The following is a 7,594-nucleotide window of genomic DNA, read 5'->3' on the forward strand; positions in this document are numbered from 1 at the left end:
TATATATACGTGTGTGTATATATATATCATCTCTCAAAAAAATGCTTATTAACTTTATTAAGTTGTTTCTCTAGAAATGCTTCATCTTTAGCATTCATAGTAATTACTATAGCAAAGCAGTCAACTAAACTGACAGCTGACTCAACATGGGAAACATAAAATACCATTTTTCTTGCCTGGCACGTTTACTAGTATAAAGGAGAAAAGTGCTAAGAATTTGAACTTTTATTATTTTTTAGCCTCTTATTTTTGAGATAATTTTAGATTTACAGAAGAGTTGCAAAAAAAGTACAATTTTTTATATACTTACATTAATCTTCTCTACGTTAAAATCTTACATACCCGTAGAACATTTACAAAACTAAGAATTAGCCTTGGTACAATGCTGTTAACTAAAGCTGAACATTAATTTTGACCATTTGTTTTTAGTAGAACACGATTTAAAGAGTAGTTCTTGAGACCTATCCTAATATTTTGGTAGTAATTAAAGCCAGTAATTATGAGCCATTAAAAATATAAATTGAGGGCTTCCCTGGTGGCGCAGTGGTTGAGAGTCCGCCTGCAATAGACACCTATAGGTCAATGTTGTAACTTCTTGCTGTAACCATATACTGGCAAAGTACTGCAATGATCTATTAAAATTTATATTTTATGCCAGAGATTTTAATTCTTATTAAGTGAAACTTGTTGTGTTTGGTTTTCTTTAGACAGTTCAACCATCTAAGGGTGAAGAGAACCTTAAAGAGTTCTTGGAAATATTTTAAGGTGACTTTTGGCTATTGCTTTACCACCCCTTGCTTTAAAAAAAAAAAAAAATCAGTCATTGCCCAGCCTGAAAATGCATGTCATACATATATCCATATTAAGTAAATTCACTTAAAAGCTTAAAAGTGGGAATTGCTTGGTGGTCTAATGATTAGGGTTCCGTGCTTCCACTGCAAGGTTTCGGGGGGTGGGTCGGGAGGGAGGGGAGGGAAGCTTAGAAGCTCACTTATGAGGTCTGTAACCTTTTACTATTTTTTTAATGGTCGGGTACTTTTAAGTTATCTATTAGAATGTTAATGGGTTTTTGGTTTGTTTCATTGCAGATTATTTTGACCTGGCATTCATATTTGATATTTATTTTTGCCTATGTTATAATTCTGTAGCCTCAATTCTGGAATGCAAGCTAAGTCCAGCTTGTTTTCAAGTTTTGTTAATAGGTGTTTTCTTTCATTTCTTTTGTTTGTTGGGTAGGTGGGAAGTTGGTTTTTTACCTGATTGCTTCCTTACTTCCTGAGTACAACTTAAACTTATCTGGAGTTGTTGCATGCCTTGCTTATTTTATTTACGTGTAGATAGATACCTGCTGCTTTAAACATCTGGCGTTATCTCTAAAATACTGGATTTGCAAAGGTTTTCTTGTGGTTTTTTTTGTTGTTGTTTGATTTTAAGTTTTTATATAATTCTTAGTTGTGAAGAATTCCTTGAAAAACAGTTTTTCTAAAGAGCGTGTTTTTATTAAATGCTAATTAATGCCTTTTCTTAGTTTTCCAATTTAGTAGGCCATGTTTAATGTCTACTGAAGTGAAATAAAACTTCTAGCCTTAAACATTTTTATGTTGCTTAAAGATTATGTGTCAAAATAATTTTATTTGTTAATCTTTTTTGACTAAGCAGATACAGTGTTCAAGTGATTCAGTTCTTAGATTATCTTTTTTAAGACTGCTAATAGAAGTAAGGTTACTGATTAAGCCTGGGAGAGGGTAGTCTCCCTGAACCCGTAGTACTTTCCCCTCCTCCAAAAATGAGACTAGCTGAGTATATTAATGTTTTTGAAAACACTATGATCCTTTTCTTCATATTGCTCATTTCAGTTTATAGTTCCATATTTATTAATTATTTATATGATTAATTTGTTAATGTTTGTATACTCTTATAGACCACATACAACCTTGACTGTGTTTTGGCCAACAATTTTGTCCCCATTTTCTAGTACAGTACTTGATATGTTGGTTGGCTCATGTAAATATAAAGACGTAGCACTTGTTAAGGGCCTGTCACTGTTCTAAGGAGTTTTATGAATATGAACTTAATCCTCATGACAAACCTATGAGGTAGGTTCTCTTGTTACAGTCAAGGAAACTGATTTATGGCACAAGTAACTTGCCCAGCAGCGAAACTAGTGAGTTGTAAAGGAGAGATTTCAAACTCGGGCACCTGGCTTTCTGTTCTGTGCTCTTAACTACTATTTTATGCTGCTTATGTCTGTCAGTTGAATTAGTGGGTTCCATAAAACATTGGCACATAGCATGGAAAACTAGTAACACTGTGTTTAGTTACCAGGAACAAATTTTACTTTCATATGTTTCGTTAGAAAATAAATTTATAAAGTAAAGTATGTAGTCCATTTGTCTGTACGGTTTTGGTTATAATAATAGCTGGATTAAAAACTTATCATTTATGTTCTGACAACTCTTACAGTCTCTAGTTTCTCTAAACAGCTTCCAAAGAAATGTCAGAATCCTCAGTTCAAAAAAGTTTCCATTGCCATTTTGATAGTGATGTATTTTGTATATAGCTTGTAGATAGGAATTGTTATCTGTGTGTTGGATAAAATGTGTAATGAAACAGCATAAAACTTATCTTTGTTTTCCCCATTAATAAGAGAGTTGGTTAAAGCAATTGTGTTTGGAGCATAAGATATGCAGAGGAAGGACAGATAAGATTGTAAACATGGGGATAAATAGCAAAGGATCATTTGAATTGTTGGTTTTCATCTTGTAGACCAGGCCATTGGTTATCAAAATACCACTCCTAGACCAGAGGTGTCAGCATCTTGAAATCTGTTAAAAATGCATATTCTTGGTCCCCAACCTGTCAGACCTACTAAATCAGAAACTGTGGAGTGATACCCAAAAGTTTGTGGAAGAATTTCCATTTTATTCTGTTGTATGATAAGTTTGGGAAACACTAGCAGCGTGGAAATCTAATTAGGCTTGCATTCTTTTTTTCTTTTTATCAACTTAATTTCTTTTAAGTTAACTTTTTGTTTCAGAACAGTTTTGGATTTAAAGAAAAGTTGTGAAGATAGTACAGAGTTCCCATATATTCCACCCCCATTTTCCCCTATTTTTAATATATTGCATTAGTATGGTACATTTGTTACAACTAATGAACTCATATTGGTACATTATTATTAACAAAGTCCATACTTTATTCAGATTTCCTTAGTATTTTACCTAATGTCTTTTTTCTGTTCCAGGATCCCATCCAGGATACCACATTTCATTTAGTCATCATGTGTCTGTCCTTGGTCTCTTCTTGATTTGGGCAGTTTCTCAGACTCTCTTCAAAACCCTTAACAATTTTGAGAAGTACTGGTCAGGTATTTTGTAGAATGTCTCCCAATTGGGATTTGTCTGGTGTTTTTCTTACTATTAAATTGATGTGTTTTGAGAAAGAAAACCACAGGGGTAAAGTGCCATTCTCATAAGCGCTGTCAAAGGTATGTGCTGTCAACATGGCTTACCATTTTGATCTCCTGGCTAAGGTAGTGTTTGTCAATTTTTTAACTGTAAAGTTACTCTTTGTCCGGTCTTCTATCGTTTAGTTCCTTCTGTGTGCAGCCCACACTTAAAAAGGGGTGGGGAGCTATGTTCCACCTATGAAGGGTGGAGTATCTATGTAAATTATTTAGAATTTTTGTGTGTGGAAGATTTGTTTCTTCTCCTGATCATTCATGTATTTATACCAGTGTAGACTTGTTTTTATACTTTGAATCATAATCCAGTGTTACTTTGTTTCTCAGATTGTCCCAGCTTTGGTTATTGTAGCCTTTCAGTTGGCTGTGTGTCCCTTTGTCGTATCGTTGGCCTGTCATTGTGGGTTTACTTTTGGTTTTGTTTTGGTGGTGTTCTTTAGCACTTTCTTACCTTCTGGCACTCCAGCATGCTCCAGTCAGTCATTTCTCCAAAGATTCTAGGTTCTTTTTATTGGAAAATGGTATTAGAAACCAATATCTGGATATTAGGTGTACTCATTGCTAACTTATCTTTGTGTCTAGGTACACTCAAGCTGATAGCAAGAAAATATATGTGTGTATGCTAACCTGTCTTTACACATATCTATAAATATTTCTGTAAGTAACTATCTATAGTAAGGTGAACGTGAGTTCATACTTAGTTCTCCAACACTAGTCCGTTACCACACAGATCACTGCAGCCTCCTCCCCTAGCTTATGTGTAACTTCGCACTCCTACAATAAAAACCTGGCTTCTGTCATCCACTATCCATTTACTTGTTCAGTTTCAGTATACATGTACAGCAGTATCAGAATTTTTAACCTAATCTCCTATAGGAAACAGATTTATCAACTGGAGTAGTGCTTAGGTAGTTTTTTGCCTGTAGTCTTACATTTCTAGACTCCTACAGTCTCAGAGTTAGCTGAGCACCTTTTCCCCCTCACTTCTTTCTTTGAGGTTTTTTCATATATTTGTGATAAGGCTTGTATTTTATTTTAGAAAGATCATTGTAGGGAATTCCCTGGCAGTCCATTGGTTAGAACTGCACGCTTCCACTGCACAGGGCCCAATTTTGATCACTTATAGGGAAGTAGGATCCCCAGGCCACACGGCACAGCCAAAAATAAATAAAAATAAAATAATCATTATAATGAAAGGTGCAATTAGAAGTGTATTAAAGAGGAAGACCCTTTAGGACGAGGGCATGAAATACACCAGAAGCAGTAGGAAGAGAAGAGGATAAATTAAGAGATTTATCTTGAACTCAAAGGAATTAGGGATTAGAGGGTGAAATTTCAAGGATAACTCCTAGATTTTGAAACAGAAGGAGCCCCTAAACAAGATAGGGAATTTTGGAAAAAGTGATTTTTTTACGGAGGGCTCTTGAGCCCAAGGAATCTGTAATGCCCAGGTAAAGTAGTCCAAGCTATTGGTGAGTTCTGACGCTTACAGTGAGCCCATGTCTGGCTCTCAGAATTTGGAAGTCCTAAGTAAATAGGCGGTAATGTAAATATACCATTTAGCTAACTTTGAGAATACAAAGTTGATACTGTTCTGAACTTTTGAGAGCATCTTGCTTTAATCCAAAAGCAGTGACAATTCCTGTCCTTTGTATCATGCAGGAGTGCACAGGCATGGAAATAAGTAAGCCTGAACATCCTGAATATGCAGAGTGTGCCACCTAAACCACCTGTAATGGGTCCCCTAGATGAAAGAAAAGTTCTTTACCGGAAGAATGCGGAAGGAGGCTGGGTGGATGAAAACAACATAAATTCACCACAGACCCTTGATTCTGTCAGTATGATCATTAAACAATTTTAATGCTAGGCATAATATATTCTTACGGTGGAGGAAAATGTAAAGATTATTTGTTGGAAATAAAATCCACGAATTTTAAATGATGCATTAGGCTTATTAGAATTGATGGCTTCCTTATAATTACAATTGTTTGTAAAACTTTAAAAGACTTCCGAATTATGAAAGCTGGATTCCAGACTGATCCCAGACTGGCCTGAAACCAAGTTGGACTGTTTTTGTTACCTTAATGATTTCTTCCAGCCCCACCCTCCCTTGCCCATAATGCTACTTAAATTATCATCATAAAAAGGCTGAGTTGGACACAAAGGAGGGGAACCAGTTTAAGGAAGCAGAAAGCCAATGTCAGGATGATGAAAATCAGAATTGAAAGATATTTAGTTAGGTGGAATTCTTGTCCCATTTAAGTAGGTGTATAGTAATAGGGCTTTATAATTCACTTGATCAGATTAAAATACTTCATAAATTCTGTTTGTGATTTAGGCTTAGGAATTTAGAAAGTACTGGTTACAAGTAATTCAGAACTGTAGACATAATGATGACTAATTCTTTATTCAATAGTTGGCAATTCAAGTGTGCTAAGCACTTTGCTAAGTGCTTTTGATAGCTTTTCATTTTATCTTCAGAATACCCCCATGATTATATATTATTATCCATATTTTATGGATAGAGAAACAGAGGCAAAGGAAGCTCCATTACTTGCCTCAGGTCACAATAGGTAGCAGATGGCAAAATTGGATTTTAAAATGAGGGCCTTCAACTTCAAAGTCCTGTTTAAACTCTCCACCATGACACTGAAGACATCTGAGACACCATGCAAAACCTCAAATTGGAACTGCTATTTCTTTATTAGTGTTTAGTCTTTTCTTCCTTAGTATCAAGTGAGTGAATTATCCTGAAAAGATAATGTGCTTTTAACTTTTGCAGTAGTTAATTGAGCCATTGCCTTTCTTGATAAGGACCTCTATAGGGCTGATGGGCTATTGACAAGAATTAGGGGTGGCTTCTGCAGGACTGTAAAAGGCCCATGGCAATGGATTTGTCCTTTGCAGGCAGTTAGTTCTAAAGGCGTGTGCATATATATAATCTTGGACTTACTATCATTTGGAATCTGGAACAGTTTTCTACATCTGTATTCTTAGATGTTGATGATCGGAAGACAATGTACATAGGCAGATAACATGTCACTGTAATGGGGTGAAAGAAGCAATGCATTAAAATTAAGTATTAATGCATTAGGCAAACAAATTCACTCGTAACCTAGTTTTACATGATTGAAGTTTTCATTTGTGAAAAGTTAGGGAAGATGTCCCCATCAAAGTACAGGGAAAGACACTTAAACCTGAGCTCTAGAGTGTTTTAATGAATCAAGAACCACATGTAAAATTATTATGTTATAAATTATAGGACAGTTCTTCCAAAGAGAGATCTGTAGCCTACATGGGTGATCTTTTTATATATTATTATGCTTCGCCAGATAATCTTGAGGCTAGTTGAGGTTAGGTTTCTTAATATTTTTTCCTCCCAAAGGAATTGTTCTGAGTTGGTAGGTATGAAATTTACAGATTTTATTAATGTTTTTGGTAAGATATAAAAGTTTGTGAGCATCTTCAATTATTATAGCCATCCCTTTGCTTAATTATTTCATTTCATTCAAGAAAACATTTTTAGCTACTTCGTATGTGCTGGGGATAATTACCAAACACACTGGCCTCTGCTTCCAAAGATTCCAGCAAGGAAAGCAAAAGGTCATCAAATAAAAACTATGCTAAAGATCAACCTGTAAAGAGTTGCTGTGAGAGCATGTTTGGTAGATTTTATACATGGATTTTTGGAGGGGTAGACACTAGAGTCCTGAAAAAAAATGGGTAGGAGTTAACCAAATAGGAGGGGGGGATGGAGAAAGACAAGGATGTGAAAAGAACTGGAGTTGAGAGATGACAATGGCCTCTTAAGAAAACTCTTGTTAGTCTGCTTAGCCCCAAAGCTTTCTATCTTGCCCTCGCCCCTAAGCAAACACCTCAGCCTTGGTTTTAGGTTCCTCTAGATTCCAGTACATCGTGGTAGTTCATACAGCCATCAGAAACTCTGCTGATGTTCCCCTTAAAGTGTCTTAGTATAGGACGAATCTGACCTTTAGCCCATGCCTAGAATTGGCAAATGTCCCCAAGGAAGTAAACAGTTGTTGCTCTCAGCAGTATTTGGAGACTTTTAGTACATTTAGTTTTCATTGCTTCCACAATCTTTTGATATATCTAAAAATATTTTGCATTTAG

Source organism: Neophocaena asiaeorientalis, unplaced genomic scaffold (assembly GCF_003031525.2).
Source record: "Neophocaena asiaeorientalis asiaeorientalis breed wild unplaced genomic scaffold, Neophocaena_asiaeorientalis_V1.1 scaffold143, whole genome shotgun sequence".
Classification (NCBI taxonomy): domain Eukaryota; kingdom Metazoa; phylum Chordata; class Mammalia; order Artiodactyla; family Phocoenidae; genus Neophocaena; species Neophocaena asiaeorientalis.